The sequence below is a fragment of the Stenella coeruleoalba genome (genome assembly GCF_951394435.1).
Source record: "Stenella coeruleoalba genome assembly, chromosome: 6".
NCBI classification, from domain to species: domain Eukaryota; kingdom Metazoa; phylum Chordata; class Mammalia; order Artiodactyla; family Delphinidae; genus Stenella; species Stenella coeruleoalba.
This window is the reverse complement of record NC_137151.1, coordinates 37022683-37045219: the sequence shown is the minus strand read 5'-3', so window position 1 is coordinate 37045219 and position 22537 is coordinate 37022683.

Sequence of the window (22537 nt, the reverse complement as noted above, 5' to 3'; positions counted from 1 at the left end):
CATATGGAGACACATTATCAAACTTTTGAAAGATCAAGACAAAGAGCAAATCTTGAAAGCAGGAAGAGAGAAACAAATCATCACATGCATGGGATCCTCAATAAGATTATCAGCAGATTTCTCATCAGAAATTTTGGAGACTAGAAGGCAGTGAGCCAATATAAAAGGAAAAAACCCTGTCAACCAAGACAGGTTTTTTTACCTGTCTATACCCAGCTAAACTGTGCTTCAAAAGCAAGGAAGAAATTAAGACACTCATAGATAAACAGAAGTTGAAGGAGTTCCTTACCACTTGATGTGCCCTGCAAGAAATGCTCAAGGGAGTACTGCAAGGTGAAATGAAAGGACACTAGACAGAAACTCAAAGTTGCATTGAGAAATAAAGATCTCAACAATAGTAAATACGTGGGTGATTATAAAAGCTTTATCATATAATTATATTATATATGTAATATAATAATATTGTAAAAACACATTTTATAATAAAAATTTTATTATTGTAACATTGGTTTGTAACTGCACTGTTTGTTTTCTACATGATTTAAGAGATCTATACACTGAAAAAAAAAAGTATTAGTCTGAAAGCTAGTATTATTGTAATTTTGCTTTGTAACTCTTTGTAACTCAGAGCTGTAAAGAAAGAGTGTATGCTACTGAAATTAAACTGGTATAAATTCACATTATAGTGTTATAAGTTTAAGTGCTAAATGTAATCTCCATGGTAATCCCAAGGAAAATACCTATAGAATACACATAAAAGAAAATGACAAAGGAACTTAAAAATATCACTATAAAAAATCAACTAAACATGAAAAAAGACAGTAATGCAGGAAATGAGGGCTTAAAAAGTAATAAGGCATATAGAAAACAAATACCAAAATGACAAAAGTAAGTCCATCCTTATTAGTAAATACTTTAAATGTAAATGAATCTGTATAGACCTATATAGACCTAAAGCTAGTAAGGAAATTGAATCAGTAATCAAAAACCTCCCAACAAAGAAAAGCCCTGTACCCGATGACTTTGCTGGTAAAATCTACCAGTTAAAGAAAAACTAATACCAAGCCTTCTCAAACTTTTCCCAAAAATTGGGTAGGAGGAAGCACTTCCTAACTCATCCCATGAGGCAAGTATTACCCTGATACTAAAGCCAAAGACACTACAAGAAAAGAAAACTATAGATCAATACCCTTTATGAACATTGATGCAAAAAATCCTCAACAAAATACTAGCAAACCAAATTCAGCAGCATTTTAAAAGGATTATTACATCATGACCAATTTGGATGATCCCTGAATACAAGGATGGTTCAACATATGGAGATCAATCAATGTAATACACCACATTAACAGAATAAAGGAAAAACACCACATGATCATCTCAATTGATGCAGAAAAAGCATTTAACAAAATTCAATACCCTTTCATGATAAAAACACTAATAAGCTAGGAATAGAAGAAAATTACCTCAATATAATAAAAGCCATATATGGAAAACCCACAGTGAACATCACACTCTGGTGAAAGACTGAGAGAAAGCTTTTCCTATAGGAAGAGGAACAAGGCTAGGATGATCTCTTCTATTTGACACACTACTGGAAGTTCTAGACAGGTATGAAAAAGGAATAAAAGGCATCCAACTTGGAAAGTAAGAAGTAAAATTATCTCTGTTTACAGATGATATGATCGTATACATATGGGGTTGACCAAAAAGTTCATTTGGGTTCTTTGTAAGATGTTACGGAAGACCCGAACGAACTTTTTGGCCAACCCAATAGAAAACCCTAAAAATCTCACAAAAAAACTATTAGAGCTAATAAATGAATTCAGTAAAGTAGCAGGATACAGTCAACACATAAAAATCAGTTGCATTTTTATATACTAACAATGAACAATCTGAAAAAGAAATTATAAACACAATTTCATTTATGATAGCATCAAAAAGAATAAAATACTTAGGAATCAGCATAAGGAAATGAAAGATTCATATAATAAAAACTATAAAACGTTGCTGAATGAAATTAAAGAAGACATAAATAAATGGAAGCACATCCCATGTTCATCAACTAGCAGACTTAATATTGTTAAAATGTCAGTACTATCCAAAGCAATCTACAGAATCATTGTAAACCCTTTCAGAATCCAAATGACTTTTTTTTTGCAGAAATAGAAAAAATGATCCTAAAATTAATATGGAATATTAGTGGACTTTGAATAGCCAAAACAATTTTGAACAGAACAAAACTGGAAGACTCACACTTCCTAATTTCAACAATTAGTACAAAGCTACAGTAATCAGAAGAGTGTGGTACTGGCACAAAGGCAGACATGTAGACCGATGAGATAGAACAGAGAGCCCAGAAATAAACCCTCACATATATGGTCAAATAATTTTTGACAAGGGTGTGAAGAGCTTGAGGTCCCCATTCAGTGGGAAAGGACACTGTTTTCAACAAATAGTGCTGGAAAAGCTGAATATCCCCATGCAAAAGAATGAAGGTTGACTTTTACCTAACATTATATACAAAAATTAAGTCAAAATAGATTAAAAACATAAATGTAAAACCTAAAACAATAAAATTCTTTGAAGAAAACATAGGAGAAAAGATTTATAACATTTGATTTGGCAATTTCTTGGATATGACACCAAAGGCAAATAACAAAAGAAAATATAGACAAATTGGACTCCATGAAAATTTAAAAATTTTGTGCATCAAAATATGCTATTAACAGAGTAGAAATACAAACCCCAGAATGGGAAAAAAATATTTGCAAATCATATATCTGATAGGTGGTTAGTATCCAATACATAGAGAACTCCTAAAACTAGAACTCCTAAAACCCAATTCAAAAATGGGCCAAGGATTTGAATAGACATTTCTCCAAAGAAGATATCCAAATGACCAATAAGCACATGCCTCTCATTAAAAGATGCTCAACATCACTAATCATTAGGGAAATGCAAATCAAAACTACAATGAGATACTACCTCACACCTATTAGGATGGCTACTATCAAAAAATCAGATAACAACAAGCATTGGTAAGGATGTAGAGAAATAGGAACGCTTGTACATTATTGGTAGAAATGTAAAATGGTACAGCCATTGTGAAAAACAGTATGGCAGTTCCTCAAATAATTACAAATAGAATTACCATGTGATCCAGCTATTCTACTCCTAGATATATACCCCCCAAATTAAAAGCAGGGTCTCTAGGACATATCTGTACACCCATGTTCATAGCAGCCTTTTTCACAACAGCTAAAATGTGAAAGTAAAATAAGGATTCACTGATGAATGAATGAATAAGCAAAGTGTTTACATATATAATGGAATATTATTCAACCTTAAAAAGGAAATTCTTCAATATGCTATGCAGTGGACGAACATAAAGGACATTATGTTAAGTGAAATAATCTGTTCACAGAAAGGCACATACTGTATGATTCCACTTAGAGTATTCAGAATTATGGAGACAGAAAGTGGAATGGTGGTTGCCAAGGGCTGGAGTTTGGGGGGATGTGGAGTTATTGTTTAATGGATACAGAGTTTAAGTTGTATGAGATGGAAAACTATGGAGGTAATATGGTGGTGATGGTTGCACAACATTATGAATGTGTCTAATACCACTGAACTGTGTGCTTAAGAATGATTAAGAAAGTAAATTTTATGTTATATATATTTACCCCAATATTTTTTTAAAAAAATAATGCACATTATGTTTTAAAGAGGACAAATAGAATAATATGACACGTTTCTAGCAACTTCAGATATTCAAAGGAGTAAATATTTCATATATATCTCAGTTTGCTTTATTATTTTTGAAACATTTATTATTTTCATTTTGATGAAAATATCTCCAAAATGCCTTAATAATTTATTCTTTGATCAGAGGAATTTGGATGTAGTGAACGTGAGTTAATTCTCTCTTTGTGACTAAGGATCATCACTGGCAATCATCAGTTTTGTGGGTGATGCTCGTGTTTTTTTTTTTTCTTGTTGCATTTTTAAAAACCTTTATTGGAGTATAATTGCTTTACAATGTTGTGTTAGTTTCTGCTGTATAACAAAGTAAATCAGCTACATGTGTACATATATCTCTATATCTCCTCCCTCTTGAGTCTCCCTCCCACCCTCCCTATCCCACCCCTCTAGGTGGTCACAAAGCACCGAGCTGATCTCCCTGTGCTACGCGGCTGCTTCCCACTAGCTATCTGTTTTACATTTGGTAGCGTATATATGTCAATGCTACTCTTCATCAGAACTTTTTTTTTTTAGATTCCATATATATGTGTTAGTATATGGTATTTGTTTTTCTCTTTCTGACTTACTTCACTCTGTATAACAGACTCTGGGTCCATCCACCTCACTGCAAATAACTCAATTTCATTTCTTTTTATGGCTAATGTTCCATTGTATATATGTGCCACATCTTCAGGAATAATGCCTGCCTACCTCTGAACTTAATGACTGCAACTGTTTTATAGTTGTTGATTTTACTACCAGTATTGTCTCTTTCTTCACTCCCATTTTGTGTTTCAGTGTATCAAATTCTAAATGTTTTTGTTGCCAACTGAAAGATCAAAAGTTACCAAGATACCTATAAAGAGTAAATGCAGTAATATGTTTTTGCCAGAGCATGGATGGATAAACTTGCTGTATAGAAGCAGCTTTCAACCTGGAACATACCTCAGAATCATCTGGAGGGCTTGTTAAAATACAGGTTGCTGCGCCCCACCCCAAATTTTCTGATGCAGTAGGTCCAGAGTGGGACCTGGGAATTTGCATTTCTAATAATTTTCCAGCCGATTCTGCTGCTCTGGGAGCCATACATGGAGAACTACTACTGCAGAGCAAAGAGGGTTGGGGACAGTTTGAAATATCAGTAAGAATTTGGGGGTTTAGGAAATAGTGGAAACGTCTAGACGTCTGAAAGTAGAAAAAGGGGAATGAAACTTGAATCACAAAGGAGGAAAATAGAAATAAAAATAAAATTCAGGTGTTTGCATAAAATGGTAGATTAGAGTTACAGGTTGGTTCACAAAGAGATTTTAGGAAGATACATTAAATACTTCCATCATTATAAACGGATACTTCACCAGACAGCCTGGATCTCCAAAAAACATCTTATGGTGCCTCTGTAATAGGCTGGCCTGGATGGACCATTGGTTTGACCCCGTGCAGCATTCGTAATGTCTCTATATTCTAATTCGTTGGATGCTACTAAAGTGCTTTGCCAACACAATTTATTCTCAGATACTGCACAGCACTGAAAAGAAAATCACTTTGCAAATCCAGTGATTTCATGGGCACTAGGCTCTCTGCATTCTCTATTACCCAGTTTATCTTTTGTTCATTTAATGCATACCAACAACACTGAATTAGTTTGTTGGACAATTAGGTAAGATATTAAACTAAAGATGTACATATAAATATGTCAAGTAATCATTTTAAGAATACATATGTAAGGAGTAGCTGGAGAAGGCACTTGGTGAAGACATTTCCTCCTGCTTTCTCTAGCAGAGAAAGCCCCAACTTTGTGTAAGTAATACACCTTTTTCTAAAGTGTGCACAGTGAAATAACTTTCTATAATTAATGTTTAAAAATCACTTCCAAGGAAATTAGGTTTTGTAAACATCCTGGAAAATCAGGAAATTAAATTGGTGTTTGTTAGAACAAACATCGCAAATCAAATCCATTATTGCAGATGTTGGCTCAGGCCTGGTTTCTATTCTCTCTAAGACTCATCCTTCCTGAGCTGTGGCTGCATAAAGCCCTCCTGCAGTTTTACCACTGCCTGGACTTTCAACACTAATCCTGAAATGTTGCTGGGGAGATTTACATGGCTGCATATCTGGAAGCTGTGTTTTGATCCTGTTTCCTTTGCCTCTGCTCTAAAGTCATAACTTAGTTTTGCTAAATGGATCTCAGTCTCATACTAAGTCTTATTTGCCTGTTCTCTAGACGTTTAAGTTTGGTGACTAAGCTTCAGCTAGATCCCTGTTCCCAAGCTCTCTTTTGTTACCTGCTATCACCCATCTCAGGAAGGGGTAATGCAGTCCCAGATCCTGGACCTTTGGCTTGGACCCTTGTCTGTAATGACAGATGCCCCTCATTCCGATTTGCTTGTACTTCCTGTAAGAATGAATTGTCTCATAAGCCACTCATCTGTTTGGATAGGCCAACATTTCATTTGTAACCCTTTGTTGATATTTACTTACCAGGATTATTACCTGCTATCATGCTGTTCTATTGGGCATGCTGCTTTGGTCTCTGTTTACATCTGTTATGGGATCCATTCACCCAGATCCAATGTAGTGATTGAGTCTTTTTCCAAATCCTGGCCCTTCCTCGGACCTGAGCTATAGGACACTGAGTAACTAGATTTACCTGGTTTGTTCATTCTGAAAACACTGAGTGCTTATTGGATGCCTGGAACGATATTGGCCACTGGGAGGTGGACCTGAACAAGACCTCGTTTCCTTTTTGAAGAGCTCATTCTGGATGACAGAATAAATAAGCAAACAATTGAAATATGTTTTAACAGTAAGTTCTAAGAACCTTTCTCAATAAGGTATCATAGGTCAGACAATTGTCCTTCCATAAACATTCATTCTACTAATATTTGCTAAAAACCTATGCTATGCCAGTATTTTGTTAACACATTGGGACTGGAGCCAGAGGTCCCTTCTGAGAATTGTGAGTCACACCTAGACATTCACCCTGGCCTGGAGTGCCCAGACCTTTCACCTCCCAGACACAAATACTATGCATCTTCTGGCCCTAAGAAGTCGATAGGAGCCCTTTATAACAGATAATCTGTGAACCTGACTCCTGCCCCCTCAATCTGCAGGTGATCTACCTTGAACCTGATGCCTACAGGATGGGGAATTGTAAATTCAGTCACTCTGTTGACAAATCGACTTTCTTCCCCCAAACCTCCGAATCGAGGGCCACCTTGTTTCATTTCACCCTTCCGGATTAGCTGGAGCTGGATATCTTGAAGGGATGAAAGTTTTCCGATCTGATTGCAGTGCTTGTTGGAACAAGTAGAAGGAGACCCTGGTGATAAACCTACTGTCACTTTCAAAAGTCAGCATTAACCTCTGAGTAGCAGGGGGCTGATGTTGTGTTCCTAATGGAAATGCCTACCAGGATGTCCCTACTGCCTCCTAACTTCTTGAGGAAACAGCTGAGAAATCCCTGGAACTCCCTGACTGCCCAAGGGCTTCTAAAATATTCCTTACTCCGAGTGGTTAAGAATGGCCATGGCCTTTGGCTGATGGAATGATATTTGGGCCTGAGATAGATATATCAGGGATTTTAGGACATCCTAGGGAAAGGTGAGATTGCCCCGGTGCCTCTAACCCAAACTCTGGAACAGATATTCACTCTCCCATGCCCTTTTGCTCCTCTCCCCCAATTCTAAAGCAGCCCTAGCCCACTGCAGCATAATTATGAAACAAGCCTCGAAATAACTTCCCTACCTATCAATGTCCTGAAGTTTCCTGAGGGTTCTGAAGAGAGGAGACAGGTGTTTGGCATAGAGAAGGTAGGAAGGCCAAGGTGAGGAGAGGGCTTAGGGGTGGTGTGATCAGTGTTGGGTACCCTGGAGACTTGCAGCAAATAGGACTAAAGCAATGAATGGCCCCAGACACAAAGGACAATCCAACGTAGTTACTTCAGCTGTGGAAATACAAGATCAGTTATTTAACTCCTTTCACATCAGTTTACTCATCTGTAAAACATATATCTTCTACCTCACAACATTCTTCACATAATCTAATAAGAAAAAGCATGTTAAACAACAGATTCCTGGGACTTCTATGGAGTTCAGTGGTTAAGACTCCACACTTCCAATGCAGGGGGCGCAGTTCGATCCCTGGTCGGGCAACTAAGATCCCACACGCCACGTAGGCGTGGCCAGAAAGTAAAACAAAACAAGATCCTACTGTATAGCACAGGGAACTATATTCAGTATCCTGTGACAGATCATAATGGAAAAGAATATGAAAAAGAATATATATATATGTATAACTGATTCACTTTGCTGTGCAGTAGAAATTAATACAACATTGTAAATCAACTATACTTCAATAAAATTTAAAAAAAAGCATGTTAAAGTGCTGGAAATATTTGAAGGGGTTATGTAAATATAATATACTATAGGGTAGATTATAAATGATGCTTCTATCATTTCTCTCTTTCCTGTCTGCATAGTCCCTGAGAAGCTTTTATGAACTTTCAGTTCATTATTTTTCCTCCCCCACTTATATATGAGCATGCATGTCTTAAATTTAAGTTTTGAAGTTAGTAAGGTGTTTCAAAAGCCACGTCCTTTATTTGCTTACAATATTTTGTCTGGAAAAGTTATTCTTAAAAAAAAATATAAAAGGTTCATAAAATTGTGATGTGATCAAAGCCAACTCTAAACAAATGCTCACAAGCTAACAGAACAAGTAGGTCGTGCAATGTGGGTGACTTTCCTAGCGTACCATAATCGTTCCTTAAAGTTGTTATGAATTATTCCAGAAACCCATCTTAGAGTCTTTTAAAAATGCAGCTGATTGGCCTGAGAAACCATTTTGTCTCCAAAGGAACATTTGCAGGCTGTCCTGCAAATCTGTATTTGAGCTACTTTCACATTATGATCTTAGTGCATTCTTGACCAGATGCACTTGAACAGCTGCCACCCATGCCGGGTAAGTCCCTTTGTTTGAGAAAACAAAATAGCTCATTTGTTTGCAGTTTCTTCCCGAAAGCACACAGGGGCAGTTTTCTACATTAGGAATTACTTCTGTGAGAGCAACATTTTCCCTGAAAGACCATAGCTCCTTATGCTATTTAGAAGCAAACAAAAAATATGCACAAACACTTTTTTTCAGGAGTCTCGTAATGTGCACCCAGAAGCGACAAGTTCCTTTTTCAGATGAAGTTTTTTAAAGACGCAGACGTAGAGAATGGACTTGAGGACACGGGGAGGGGGAAGGGTAAGCTGAGATGAAGTGGGAGAGTGGCATGGACATATATACACTACCAAACGTAAAATAGATAGCTAGTGGGAAGCAGCCACATAGCACAGGGAGATCAGCTTGGTGCTTTGTGACCACCTAGAGGGGTGGGATAGGGAGGGTGGGAGGGAGGGAGACACAACAGGGAGGGGATATGGGGATATATGTATATGTATAGCTGATTCACTTTGTTATACAGCAGAAACTAACACACCATTGTAAAGCAATAAAGATGTTAAAAAAAAAGGGAAATAAAATAAAATAAAAATGTTCCTTAGTTTGCCATTATGTTCAGGCTGACATGGAAGGTTATAAATGAGAGAACCCCCTTGGAAATAATAATGCCTTCCATTTGTATAACGGTTTATACTTTTCAAAGTGCTTTCAGACACATTATCTCATTTGATCCTCAAAGCAGCACAGAGAGGCAGGGAAAGTGGGTGTTTGTTACTTTGTTACTTTGTAGATAAATCTATTCACTCCACAAATACTATCTGAATATCTACTAAATCCATTGTATTGTAGTAAGTATTATAGAGGATAAAATAACATGTATTCCTAAAAGAGGAATCTATTTTGTAGATAGGACATAGAAACACAAAGCTGAATAATATAAAAATGTACAATATGTTTCAAAAGATGACAAAAAGCAATATATGGTTAAAATATGAGAAGTATTTATGGTGAGCAAACTGTGTTCTGGAGGATATGGGGAGACTTTTTAAAGCAGGTGGCCCCTAGAATTATATATGCCTGGAAGGAGGCTTAGAATTTGTGGAATCTCCAAGAATGTTTACTCTTTGGCATCACAATTATATACTCATATAACCTTCGAAAATGTAAAGATTTTGGCATCTAGATTCTCCTGATAGACCATGCTGGAACTGTTTCTATAGCACCCTGGGCAAAAGTGTTGGAACAGCTATAGTTTTTAGAAAAGTCTAGCTCAAATGAAGTTGCAGTCTCTATCCCTATAATTCCACCCCTTGCTGACTGAAGCAACATAACACAAATCTATTTTGTCTTCTTGTGGAAAGCCTTGAATACCTCTGTAGACTGCTATCGGATCTGTCTTTAGTCTTTTCTTCTTTCCATTAAATCTTTTTAACTTCTGTAGGTACCACAATCATTATTATACTGCTGGACCCCTGTCTTATTTGTCCACATTATCTGTGACTGATATGCTATTGTAGGTATGCAGAGTTAAATAAGATTCTTACTTCCTGGCTCTAAACACTAGAGGGTTAAGTGTTTAGACTCTGTAGTTACGTTTCCAATACCCTTTCAGTATGTAAGTTAATATTGTTAGCTACAAACATTTCTCACACATAAGGGTAACTGTCATGTGAAGGGTACTTAATTAATATGCCTGGAATGAGTTATGAACATTTTCCTAAAGACCAAAGGCCACTTTCATTGCATGGCTTTTCCCCTGCCCCTTTTTTCTTTTCCTTCTTGTTCTTAAGCCATTCATGATCTATGCATATCCACCTATATGATGCTTGCTTAAGGGATGTTTTTTTTTTTTCTTTTTTTTTTTTAAGGGATGTTTTAAAAGTACCAAAGTTCCAATATAACAGTGGTCCTTGGTATTTTGTTTCTTATTGTTATTAACAGAAAATAAAAATTAATAGCTCATGTAAATTAATAAGCCAATACTGACCTCTGGTGTGTAGTGAAGAAATTGCTTACTGGATGAACTAGTGGACACTTGGGAAAAGCTTTATGTTTTAATGTTTCTTCATCTTTGTCCAAGCGAAGAAGTTTGCTGAGTTATAATTACAAATGTGGAAACTGGGGAATGTAAAACTAACTAATTGAATGGAGAGAATTTCTCTGTGTTAGCCCCCTGTGGTAGGTAAGTAAAAAGAAAAAGAGAGAATTACTAACACTAGAACAGCCCCATTAGATGATGTTTTTGCTTGATTCAGTCAGTTGTTTTTTTTTTTTTTTTTTTTTTTTTGCGGTACGCGGGCCTCTCACTGTTGTGGCCTCTCCCGTTGCGGAGCGCAGGCTCCGGTCACGCAGGCTCAGCGGCCATGGCTCACGGGCCCAGCCACTCCGCGGCACGCGGGATCCTCCCGGACCGGGGCACGAACCCGTGTCCCCCTCAGCGGCAGGCGGACTCTCAACCACTGCGCCAGCAGGGAAGCCCACCTCAGTCAGTTTTTAAGCAACTGTAAACACAGTGAATTGAGAAATGATCTACTCTTCCCCACTTGACTCCATATAAACTGGATTTTATTTTTAAGACCTGTCGTGAATTTGTCTAGGTTCGTCCTCAGATGGTAGATGTGTATTCATTGCCTGCTATGCCCCCAAATACCTCTCCACTTGTTTCAGACACAAGGCCCCAAAATCATCTTTTTCTAGTCTTATTTGCTCTTGTTCATTCTGTAATTTTCCAAAGCTATACCATATACCTGGGATACACCATTGCAAGTTCAGGCTTCAATCGCCACCAGCAATTCTGTTGCTGCCTTACTTTCTTCTATAGGAATGCTCACAAGATCTTAGAAACTCACGTATTGGAGGAGTATAACTGGACTTGTAGCCAGTGGACCAGATTCTGATTTAATACTGGCATTGCCACTGACTTGGTATGAGACCTTCTACAACTCAGTTCAACTCTTAGACTGCTAGACTTCTATTTCCTAATCTGTAACAGGGGGTGATTAGACTAGGATCACTAACATCCCTTGCGGTGCTCTAATTCTATAGTTCTATAAATCTGGACTCAGGAAACCAGCTTAGAACCTTGGGTTCTTTACTGCCTGCAGTGTTTCCTCCCACCCTCTATTTGTTTAGATGTTTCTGCTGTATACTTCCTATGGTCACTAAACCGTTATACTGATTACACTATCTTGTAACTTGCTTTTTTCTTTTTTTATTTATTTGTTTGGCTGTGCCAGGTCTTAGTTTCGGCATGCAGGATCTTCGTTGCTACGTGCAGATCTTTAGTTGCAACAAGCGGGATCTTTTAGTTGCAGATTGCGGGACCTTTTAGTTGCAGCATGCAGGCTCTTAGTTGCGGCATGCAGGCTCTTATTTGCAGCATGTGGGATCTAGTTGCCTGACCAGGGATGGAACCTCGGCCCCCTGCATTGGGAGTGCAAAGTCTTAACCGCTGGACCAACAGGGAAGTCCCCACTATCTTGTAACTTCTGTCTTTTTTCCTTCATTGGCTTAACATATGGCAGGCTGTTACTACGTGTTGAGTGAATGAAAAAAGAATAAAGATATTATGTTCATCCTGCAAGTCTGTATCTGTCATGTATTCCTAGAAGCTTCTGGACCCTGGAAGCTGTGGAGTCAGATCAACCTTTTGTCCTGATTCTACAGACCAGATAATATGCAAGAATGTTGCCTCTTGAAAACTCTCAAAGGTGATAAACAGCTATAGTCCACACTAGAGGAAAATGGGAGGACACCAGATCATTATTGGGAGCTAATTCACAGTGCATAATAGAATGAGAAGTTTCACTTCCTAGAGTCAGGGAGACTAGGAAGACGTGGGTAAGAAGAAGCAATTAAGTCAAGGGGAAAGTGGAGTTAGTGAAATGGTTTGAAGTTGGAGATAATAATATGGGCCGAAGACCCAGTGAATGTTTCTTGCTGTTGGGGCGGCCGCAGGAAATTTTTAAAACTAGGGATGAAATTTGATTTGACTGAATTTGTTTGCCTGTTCAACTCGCAATTTCCAACTTTCAGTAAACTCTTCGAAGCTCACAAATGCCTTGCCTGGACAGCTTTTTGTGGAAAACAATGAGGGGAATGAGTAGTACATCTGGGCCTGTGTTTCTCAACCTTTAGAATCACTTAGGGAACTTTGAAACTCTGGAGGCTGACATCATACTCCAGAACAATTACAGCAGAATCTCTGGGGGTGGGGCCCAGCAATCAGCATTTCTTCAGAGATGCCTGGGTGAATCTAATGTGCAGTCAGTAATCAACCATGGGCCAAGGTGTATAGGAGAGAGCTGGAAAGCATTAGAGCACAGCCTGCTTTGGAGTGAGTTGTTACGCAAGAATAGATTATGGCGAGTTATTAATGTAAACTCATTCAAGAAACGACTCAGCAACCATGCATGCTCTGTTTTCTAATCAACTCTATTTTCCATTATTTGCAATAGCTATTTAATTTTGTAAACCTTCACTCCCACCAATTCTATTGTTACTTTCCATAAATGACGTATCTTCCACTTTTTAGAGATAATTGGTGCCTCAAATGAAAAATTCCTCCATTTTTTGCCACCAAAGCTGTAAGTCTGTTTTTTTTCTGTATTCTTCTTTTACTAGTGCCTTTCCACCAATGTTTAACAATCCAAAGTCATCCCTGTCTTTAAAGCAAAGATTCAGAAACACAGGTGTGTGTGTGTGTGTGTGTGTGTGTGTGTGTGTGTGTGTTGAAGGAAGTAAAATGATCCTGCCAACAAAAGACCCCTCTGAACCGATATAGAAGAGTGGACAGTTTATTACTAAGTAAACATTATCAGATTTACATGAATGTAAGGTAGCAGAAAAAGTGACTAAAAAGTCTGGACATATTTTCACATAATTTATTTAGCAAAGTAGAAACAAAAATAACTTATTTAATTTCCTCAAAAGACAGAGGGCTACACCTGGTGATAGTCTCCTTGTGAAAGTCTCCTGAGTTAATTTTGGAGGTGTGTATTTATAGTTCCAAGATGAGAATGTCACCAAACTTGCACTGTTTGGTGACATTTAGACATTTATTTGAATTTGGTGAAATTTGGACATCTTATTGGGCATATTAAGATTTCAAGGAGCAGAGTGTGAAGAGATAGCCAGCTCCGCCCCAAAGTTTCATCATTTTAGCCCTATAGTATGCACTGGGAAGTATATACATTGATGTTTCCTACCTTTGTCCAGTGAGAGAGCCTAGGAGCAATGACACTCAAGTGGAACATCTAGCACTAGATCTCGGCGTCTAAACACTATTTTTCAATAAAAGGTGTCAGTGCTCATTTGAAAAATGATGATTCCTGGACTGGGTAGGGAAAATACAAGAAGAGCCTGGAATATCTCGTGGTCCCAGAAAATAAGGGAGTGCTAAAAATAATTAAATAAAAAATAAAATAAAAAGATAGGTACTTATTGAAAGAACAGAATGGACACCCCAAAGGGGCTCCTAAAGGCCAAAGCTCAAGCAGTTTGAGCAATAATATAAATAGTGATATTATTGGATTTTGTTCCATAGCATAGAATATTTGTGAGTCTATACCCATATAAATAATTGAATAAATAAATAAATGGAGGGGGGTAAGAGAGCTCTTGCTTAAGAAAAATTCTGAATAATAAATGTAGACAGAAAGGAGATGGATGATCCCCATTAGGCAGCCCCTACAATAATAGTCATTAGTGACAAGATCCACCAACGGATGCTCAAGTTAGCGGACAAAAGTTGGAGGTAAAAGGACATTTGCTCTGTCTCAAAATATCTCAAGAGATTTATTAGCTACAATGGGAAAGATAGTACCTTTAAACAGTCGACAAATCTAGCAGACACAACCTTAGCCCTTGGCTAAGGTAAATGACATCAATAATAAGACATACCATCACCATCATAATCCTTGCTATGATGTACTGAGAACGGGACATCACTTTTGATTATTCTTGCGCGAAATGCATATCCTCAATCCAATCGTGAGGAAACATCAGACAAACCCAAATTGAGGGGCAGCCTACAAAATAACTAACTAATACTCTTCAAAGGTGGCAAGGTTCTAAAAGACAAAGAAAGATTAAGGAAATGTCATAGATTAGAAGAGACTAAGGAGACATGACAACTAAATGAAAGGTGGGATCCTGAATAGAATTCTTGAACATGGAAAGGATGTTAGTAGAGAAACAGATGAAATTTGAGTAAGGTCTGCAGCTTAATTAACAGTATTTTACCAATGCTGGTTTCCTAGTTTGGATGATTGTACTATGGTTATATAAGATAAAAACATTCAGGAAAGCTTGGTGTGGGGCATACAGAAACTCTGGGGTATACAGAAATTTTCACAACTTTTCTATAAGTCTAAACTTAGTTCAGAATTAAAGTTCAATTCCTCCTTCCCTCATGAAAAGCTCCAGGGGTAAAGATAGTATGGTATTGGACAATAGGAAAATAGCCAAAGGAACAGAACTAAGCAGAGATCAACACATATATGGATATGTAATTTATAACCAAGTGGACACTGTAGAGCAGTGGAAAATGAAGGTATTTTATTTAAAAAATAGTTTTGGGTGAAATACTTAATCATATGTGGAGAAAAAAAAGAAAATTGACTGGTATCTCACATCATATGCAACAATTAATTTGAGGTGAATTCTAGATCTAAATATGAAAGGGAAATAGTATTTTAGAATGTAATATATGAGAATATCTTTGTGATTTTTATATAAATAAGATATCTAAAACCAAGCAAACAAGCAAATAAAAACAACAAAGAAAACACTGACCACAAAGGCAAAGATGTAATTTGGACTATATTAAAATTAAGAGGGAGGAGATATGGGGATATATGTATATGTATAGCTAATTCACTTTGTTATAAAGCAGAAACTAACACACCATTGCAAAGCAATTATACTCCAATAAAGATGTTAAAAAAAATTAAGAGCCTCTTTAAAAAATATATATGATTAGGTACCTGAAAAGTCAAGCCACATATTGGAAGAAGATATATGTAATACATATAACTGTAAAAGTCTCATATCCAAAATATATAAAGAATTCCTACAGATCAATCAAACATTTTTGACAATTGGGCAAAAGACTTTTAACAGGCACTGCACTGAAACAGGTACCAAGTGGTCAATAAACTCAGGATATGTGCTTGACCTAATAAGTAATCAGGAAATTGCAAATTAAAACCAAAACGAGCTTTTTCTCTTCCTCTTCCTCTTCCCCTTCCCCATGCCTTCCGTTTCCTTCTTTTTCTTTCCCTTCCCTTTTTTTCCCTTCCCTTCTTGCACAATTCAGTCCTAAAATCATTAAGTGGGACAGAATAAGGAATGCATGGTATCCACATATGAAGGATGTCTAGTGTGGGTTGAAGCTGGAGCTAGATGAGGGCTTCAGTGCCTGTAGGTGACCCCATATGGGGTGTCAGAATCCAAACAGGGAAGGAGACCATCCAGATAGAAGTATTTTCTAGCATTTGTTTTTAAGTCCCAGGGGCTAGTGGGAGAAGAGCCCCATTCAGGGCAGTGGCACAGAGTGGAGCTTCAGAAAGAGAAACAGGAATAAAAAAGGTGTCCCTGTGGAAGAAGAAGTTCAATGTGGAGTTTCAAGGTCCAAGCAGGGTGAGGAGGGCATCGGTATTGGAGGGCTGTACATGGTGCAGGCTACTGAAGCCAAGGAAAGGGAAAAGGAAGGGGTCCATGTAGAAGTGGAGGCAGGCCAGCGAGGGATGCTGGAGCCGAAGCAAGATGAAAAGGGCATTGCCCCCACAGTGTGGCATGCTGTGGAGTGTCAAAGCTGGAGCAGCATGGAACAGGCCCCCACATGAGTTTAGCTCAGGAAGGACGAGAAGAGTATTACAACAAAACACTGCAGGAGGTAGTGACTGACAGAGCAGATCAGAGCCTGAGTAGGACACTCAAGTGGTGTTGGAGTCACAGTAGTGTAAGAAGGGTGAGTGTATACAGGGGCAGCTTAGTGTAGAATGCCAGGGCCTTGAATGGGGTCTGAGGGTTAGATAGTAGTGGGGTATTAGTGACAATACAACCTATGCTGTTTGTTGTGGATATGTAGGAGAAGTCTTTATTTTGTAAGAAGTATACCCCAAAGTATTTAGGGGCTATTGGGCTTCAGGTCAGCAACTTACTCTCAAATGGCTGAAGAAAAGATTTCTTTATATTTTACTTTCCACTTACTTTTGTCTAAGTTTGAAATTATTTCTGAATTAAAAAAATTTAAAGAGCTACCACTGGATAATGAAAAAGAGAGAGAGAGACATACACACAGACTATACCAAGTAATGACAAGAATGCGGAGAAATTGGAACATTAACACATTGCTGATAGGGCAAATTAGTACAACATTTGGAAACCTATGCTGTATCTTCTAAAACTCCATATATGTGTACATTATGAACCAGTAAATTCATTCCTAAATATATATATAGGGAGGTATATACATTGCAAAGTTTCCCAAAGTTTGGATACTTGAAAGGAACCATTACATTCCACAGAACCTACTTATATAAGGTTTTCATTTAGATGCAGCAGATCTAGTGTACCAAGTGAAAGATAGTGCAGGCAAGCACTGAGGGTCTGAAAGACATCCCACAGGCAAGCTTTCCAGGGCTGTCTTTATTCACACACACAGACTGTACTCTATCACCAGTTTGAACCACCAAGATCTGAGCTAGGAATCCTGCTTTCTGGGGAACTCAAAGGAGAAACACTAAGCAAGCCGTTTATATGACCTTGTAATCAAGCTAGGTTGTTAAACCAATTAGACCAGTTATAAACCATCAGTAAAATCAAAACCAAATAAACAAAAATACCTGAGCCTGCAGGTCACCAGAAGATGCTTATTGACTTTAAATTGCACATTATAAATCTCATTGCTGTTATCTTGGCTAAGAGTTGAAAATCCAGATATCCAGTTTCCCCCAGAGGTAAAGACAGAGCTTTTTCTGCTTCAGCTGTAAATCCATTCATATTTTCACATAAAAATAAAGGATTAGAATATTTAAAGCATCATATTCATAATAACCCAAAATTGAAAGCAGTACAAATATCCATTAGAAAGAAAAACAATAAATTGTTGGTTTGCACATGAAATACTATAGAACAATGAATAAATATGCATTACTGCTATGTAAAACAGCATAGATGGATATCAAAAATAATGTACTAAGTGAAGATATCTGAAAGAAAAAATATATGTAGATAGGTAGATAGATAGATAATTCTATTTATATAAAGTTCAGTACCCAGGCAAAATGAATCTTTTGTGTGAGAAGTGAGGATAATAGTTGCCTTTGGGAAAGAGAGGACTAATAATTGATAGTGAACATGAAACATGAAATAGTGTAAAAGTTGCCGGTTAAGTGTTATTTCCTGACTTGACAGATAGTTAAATGGCTGTGTTCACTTTGTAAAAAATTATCAAGCTTAAAATTTGTCCTTATATGTACATGTGTGATATTTGAATAAAAGTAATTTTTAAACTGTTATATGTACACACACACATACATGTGCACACACATATACTCCAAAGCTATACCTGTTTTTAGGGTCATCTTACTTAGTACTGAGTTGGTAGTGACTCATTGTTTCTTTATTGTTATAGGATGTATTTCTTTATTATTCTACCTTTTAAAGTTTTCCTCTATTACTTCTTTGAGTGTTTCTTTTCATTTTCCGTGTTCTATCCCTTGGTGACTCCTTTAGGTGGGTATATAATTTATGGATTTAATTTCCATGTCATTTAACTGTTCTTTAATATTTTTTTAATCTTTTTATATATTTTAAAATTTATTTTGGAATAATAGGTCACTGAGGTTGATCTTCTAGATTACTAATTGCATACAAAGGCATAGTATACTCATGCATAGAATACTAGGTAGCTGCTTTTTAAAAAATTAAACAGGTGTTGGTCTTACAGTATATAGGTGCTATAGTATAGGAATATCCTTTCACACTTTTACATGAAAAATAGTACAATTTATGGAGTATGTTACTTTAATAAAAATTTCCATGTGTATGTGGTCTGAGTTTCTTGGCATATTGTTAGAAATATATAGTATTAGTTGAGTGATTTGGTTGCATGTAACAGAAGAGGTACTAATTCTGGCTTAAGAAATTAAGTCTTTCGATTTTTCTATATAACAAGACCCCTGGAATTGGCACATTTTCTGCAGCATTTCAATGTTATCAAACACCTAGCTTTTCTTTGTCTTTCTGCTTTGCTGTCCTTAGCATGTTTGCTTTTCATCCTATGTAATTTTTTTAAACATCTTTATTGGAGTATAATTGCTTTACAATGGTGTGTTAGTTTCTGCTTTATAACAAAGTGAATCAGTTATACATACACATATGTTCCCATATCTCTTCCCTCTTGCGTGTCCCTGCCTCCCACCCTCCCTATCCCACCCCTCCAGGCGATCACAAAGCACCGAGCTGATCTCCCTGTGCTATGCGGCTGCTTCCCACTAGCTATCTACCTTACATTTTGTAGTGTATATATGTCCATGCCTCTCTCTCGCTTTGTCACAGCTTACCCTTCCCCCTCCCCATATCCTCAAGTCCATTCTCTAGTAGGTCTGTGTCTTTATTCCTGTCTTAACCCTAGGTTCTTCATGATATTTTTTTTCTTAAATTCCATATATATGTGTTAGCATACAGTATTTGTCTTCCTCTTTCTGACTTACTTCACTCTGTATGACAGACTCTAGGTCTATGACCTCATTATAAATAGCTCAATTTCGTTTCTTTTTATGGCTGAGTAATATTCCATTGTATATATGTGCCACATCTTCTTTACCCATTCTACGATGATGGACACTTAGGTTGTTTCTGTCTCCAGGCTATTGTAAATAGAGCTGCAATGAACATTTCGGTACATGACTCTTTTTGAATTATGGTTTTCTCAGGGTATATGCCCAGTAGTGGGATTGCTGGGTCATATGGTAGTTCTATTTGTAATTTTTTAAGGAACCTCCATACTGTTCTCCACAGTGGCTGTATCAATTTACATTCCCACCAACAGTGCAAGAGGGTTCCCTTTTCTCCACACCCTCTCCAGCATTTATTGTTTCTAGATTTTTTGATGATGGCCATTCTGACTGGTGTGAGATGATATCTCATTGTAGTTTTGATTTGCATTTCTCTAATGAATAATGATGTTGAGCATTCTTTCATGTGTTTGTTGGCAGTCTGTATATCTTCTTTGGAGAAATGTCTATTTAGGTCTTCTGCCCATTTTTGGATTAGGTTGTCTGTTTTTTTGTTATTGAGCTGTATGAGCTGCTTATAAATTTTGGAGATTAATCCTTTGTCAGTTGCTTCATTTGCAAATATTTTCTCCCATTCTGAGGGTTGTCTTTTGGTCTTGTTTATGGTTTCCTTTGCTGTGCAAAAGCTTTGAAGTTTCATTAGGTCCCATTTGTTTAGTTTTGTTTTTATTTCCATTCCCCTAGGAGGTGGGTCAAAAAGGATCTTGCTGTGATTTATGTCATAGAGTGTTCTGCCTATGTTTTCCTCTAAGAGTTTGATAGTTTCTGGCCTTACATTTAGGTCTTTAATCCATTTTGAGCTTATTTTTGTGTATGGTGTTAGGGAGTGATCTAATCTCATACTTTTACATGTACCTGTCCAGTTTTCCCAGCACCACTTATTGAAGAGGCTGTCCTTTCTCCACTGTACATTCCTGCCTCCTTTATCAAGGATAAGGTGACCGTAGGTGCGTGGGTTTATCTCTGGGCTTTCTATCCTGTTCCATTGATCTATCTTTCTCTTTTTGTGCCAGTACCATACTGTCTTGATTACTGTAGCTTTGTAGTATAGTCTGAAGTCAGGGAGCCTGATTCCTTCAACTCCGTTTTTCGTTCTCAAGATTGCTTTGGCTATTTGGGGTCTTTTGTGTTTCCATACAAATTGTGAAATTTTTTGTTCTAGTTCTGTGAAAAGTGCCAGTGGTAGTTTGATAGGGATTGCATTGAATCTGTAGATTGCTTTGGGTAGTAGAGTCATTTTCACAATGTTGATTCTTCCAATCCAAGAACATGGTATATCTCTGCATCTATTTGTATCATCTTTAATTTCTTTCATCAGTGTCTTATAATTTTCTGCATACAAGTCTTTTGTCTCCTTAGGTAGGTTTATTCCTAGATATTTTATTCTTTTTGTTGCAGTGGTAAATGGGGGTGTTTTCTTGATTTCACTTTCAGATTTTTCATCATTAGTGTATAGGAATGCCAGAGATTTCTGTGCATTAATTTTGTATCCTGCTACTTTACCAAATTCATTGTTGAGCTCTAGTAGTTTTCTGGTAGCATATTCAGGATTGTCTATGTATAGTATCATGTCATCTGCAAACAGTGACAGCTTTACTTCTTCTTTTCTGATTTGGATTCCTTTTATTTCCTTTTCTTCTCTGATTGCTGTGGCTAAAACTTCCAAAACTATGTTGAATAAGAGTGGTGAGAGTGGGCAACCTTGTCTTTCCCTGATCTTAGTGGAAATGCTTTCAGTTTTTCACCATTGAGAGCAATGTTGGCTGTGGGTTTGTCATATATGGCCTTTATTATGTTGAGGAAAGTTCCCTCTATGCCTACTTTCTGCAGGTTTTTTATCATAAATGGGTGTTGAATTTTGTTGAAAGCTTTCTCTGCATCTATTGAGATGATCATATTGTTTTTCTACTTCAGTTTGTTAATATGGTGTATCACGTTGATTGATTTGCGTATATTGAAGAATCCTTGCATTCCTGGAATAAACCCCACTTGATCATGATGGATGATCCATTTAATGTGCTGTTGGATTCTGTTTGCTAGTATTTTGTTGAGGATTTTTGCATCTATGTTCATCAGTGATATTGGCCTGTAGTTTTCCATCTTTGTGACATCCTTGTCTGGTTTTGGTATCAGGGTGTTGGTGGCCTCATAGAATGAGTTTGGGAGTGTTCCTCCCTCTGCTATATTCTGGAAGAGTTTGAGAAGGACAGGTGTTAGGTCTTCTCTAAATGTGTGATAGAATTCGCCTGTGAAGCCATCTGGTCCTGGGCTTTTGTTTGTTGGAAGATTTTTAATCACAGTTTCAATTTCAGTGCTTGTGATTGGTCTGTTCATATTTTCTATTTCTTCCTGATTCAGCCTTGGCAGGTTGTTGTTTCTAAGAATTTGTCCATTTCTTCCAGGTTGTCCATTTTATTGGCATAGAGTTGCTTGTAGTAATCTCTCATGATCTTTTGTATTTCTGCAGTGTCTGTTGTTACTTCTCCCTTTTCATTTCTAATTCTATTGATTTGAGTCTTCTCCCTTTTTTTCTTGATGAGTCTGGCTAATGGTTTTTCAATTTTGTTTATCTTCTCAAAGAACCAGCTTTTAGTTTTATTGATCTTGGATATCGCGTCCTTCATTTCTTTTTCAATTATTTCTGATCTGATTTTTATGATTTCTTTCCTTCTGCTAACTTTGGGGTTTTTTTTGTTCTTCTTTCTCTAATTGCTTTAGGTGCAAGGTTAGGTTTTTTATTCGAGATGTTTCCTGTTTTTTAAGGTAGGATTGTATTGCTATAAACTTCCCACTTAGAACTGCTTTTGCTGCATCCCATAGATTTTGGGTTGTCATGTCTCCATTGTCATTTGTTTCTAGGTAGTTTTTGATTTCCTCTTTGATTTCTTCAGTGATCACTTCGTTATTAAGTAGTGTATTGTTTAGCCTCCATGTGTTTGTTTTTTTTACAGATCTTTTCATGTAATTGATATCTAGTCTCGTAGCATTGTGGTCGGAAAAGATACTTGATACAATTTCAATTTTCTTAAATTTACCAAGGCTTG